Source organism: Salvelinus alpinus, chromosome 10 (genome assembly GCF_045679555.1).
Source record: "Salvelinus alpinus chromosome 10, SLU_Salpinus.1, whole genome shotgun sequence".
NCBI lineage: Eukaryota > Metazoa > Chordata > Actinopteri > Salmoniformes > Salmonidae > Salvelinus > Salvelinus alpinus.
The window spans coordinates 33,328,466-33,331,015 of NC_092095.1; positions in this window are offsets into that span (position 1 = coordinate 33,328,466).

Consider the following 2,550-nt stretch of genomic DNA (forward strand, 5'->3'; position numbering starts at 1 on the left):
TTTACGCGTGGCAAAGCGGTTTGAATTTATAACTTGGATACAGATGAACCTGAAGGATTAAATGTGGAGCTCTGGCCGGAACCCCACATGAATGATGTCTCCGCTCTATGTTTTTATTTCTGTGGCACCCATTATAAATGAATATAATATGTAGATTGTTAAAGGATTACCCTGGTATTTTGACAATGAAGCCCTTTATCTACTTCCAGGTGAACTTGTGAATAAAAAAATGTGTGCCTCCGCATCCAATATAAAAAGTTAGAGGTAGTCAAGCCAATGCTAATGTCCAAATGTTGTAAATTAATTAATCAGTTTGACAGTAATCTATCTCCATAGTAAGACTCCATAGTCAGACCATAGTCTGTTTGTTAGAACAAGTTCAAAGACAACAGAGTGGAGATCCAATGTTTGAGAGTGACCTGAGTATGGTATTTTTGAGGTTTTGTGTTTGTTCACATTGCTGCTGTACAAACAGTCTAACTGTGCATGCATGCCTGTTTGTGCCATTTCATCCCAGTGCCATGGGGAGCGATTTGAACATTGCATGCAAATCAGGAACACATCATAAATCAAATCCATTCTTTTACCTGATGATTAGCCAGATCGATCCGTTTCCCATTTATATTCTTTTGAAAAGACGCAATAATTATTGACTATTCTAGGGCCTGATTCAGTTTCCCCCAGTTTTTTCCGATTTTCGCTTTCAAAAATCACACCTTGTTCATAGAAAAACAACTCAATTCGAAGTCCACAACAATGGTTAAACCTCATCAGGAGACCACATTTGAGGTCTGGGAAAAAGTTGAGAATTCTTTTGTTGCCATTTAATTCCAGTGAGCACCTAGCAAGAGGCTGTTGTTTAGCAAGAGGCTGTTGTTTAGCAAGAGGCTGTTGTTTAGCAAGAGGCTGTTGTTTAGCAAGAGGCTGTTGTTTAGCAAGAGGCTGTTGTTTAGCAAGAGGCTGTTGTTTAGCAAGAGGCTGTTGTTTAGCAAGAGGCTGTTGTTCATCAAGACGCTGTTGTTTAGCAAGAGGCTGTTGTTTAGCAAGAGTCTGTTGTTTAGCAAGAGGCTGTTGTTTAGCAAGAGGCTGTTGTTTAGCAAGAGGCTGTTGTTTAGCAAGAGGCTGTTGTTTAGCAAGAGGCTGTTGTTTAGCAAGAGGCTGTTGTTTAACACTGTTTTTGTAGCGCCCGTGATTGTAGAGCTTGCAATAGAAATATCCACTGGATTGATGCAAATAATCATGATATCATTCTGCCAGGTAAGAATAGGTTACTTTGTAGTTAACATTTAACTGAGAAGGTTTTCGGGGAAGCCTTTCCATCTACCAGAAGCCTTTTAATTAGCATCATGACAAGTCATTAGATTTTATAGAGCCCCACTATTTGCTGGTAGGAAAAAAGTGCAAATTCCACAAGTCATAGAGAAACAATCTAGTACAAGGGAGTGTACTGTAGGCCATATTTGGCATTGTTCTGCTAAATTGATCAACTAACTTTATTTCACTTGGGAGTCAGTCAGTGATGAAGTGGACAGAAAATCATCAGTCCATATGTAATTAACTGAAGCTAGCACGACAGCTGAATTACATTAAAGCAAGGCCCTGCAGCCACACAGAGAGCACTGCATGTGAGTGCTCCTTACACCAACTAGTTAAAACAAGGACATTGGCATAGCGACAAACACAGATTGCCAGAGTATGCAGATTGCAATATTACGATAAATATTTGTATTTATTTATTTAACAAGGGATGTCACTTTGAGATTGACTACTTACTGTGAACACAAATAACCATGATGCAGTAAACTGGTGATATAGATTATGATATAGGGTGGAGTTATAGTTCATGGGTTTGAATCCAGACTGGTAGCTATGATGGAGACATGGCCTGCGTCCCAAATGACACCCTATTTCCTTCAGTGCACTACTTTTTACCAGGGCCCATAGAGCTCATAGAGCTCTGGTCAAATGTAGTGCACTATGTAAGGTTCTATTTGGGACGCACACCCATGGATTCACACAAGTAGCATGATTCACATACCACAAAACCAACCTACCAAATCTGTGTCTGTCCTTCAATGACTTCAATGTGTATAAAACCAGCTATGGAGAGTGACACTTTAGATTTTTCCCTGACATACAAAGCTAACCTTTCCCTTTGTGAAACGTGGTGGGCATACAGAATGGAAGTTGGCCATGCATTCAGGAATGATCTTCTCACACATTCTCCTATCCATCCGTTCCAGCCTAGCATGTAAGCATGTTATCTTCATTACACACGCATTGGTTCATCAAACACAGGTTGCGTCCCAAATGACACCCTATTACCTATATAGTGCACTATTGTTGACTTGAACCTTATCGATCCTGGTCAAAAGTAGTGCACAATATCGGAAATAGCGTGCCATTCGGGACGCAGCCTCAGACTGGTGACACAATGACAAACCAACACAACAAATAGTTAATGCACATGTTATAGTCACCTATGTCGCAATCAATGTCAATCTTACGTGATCAGGTAATAACAATAACCCTAACTAGACCGGACCATTA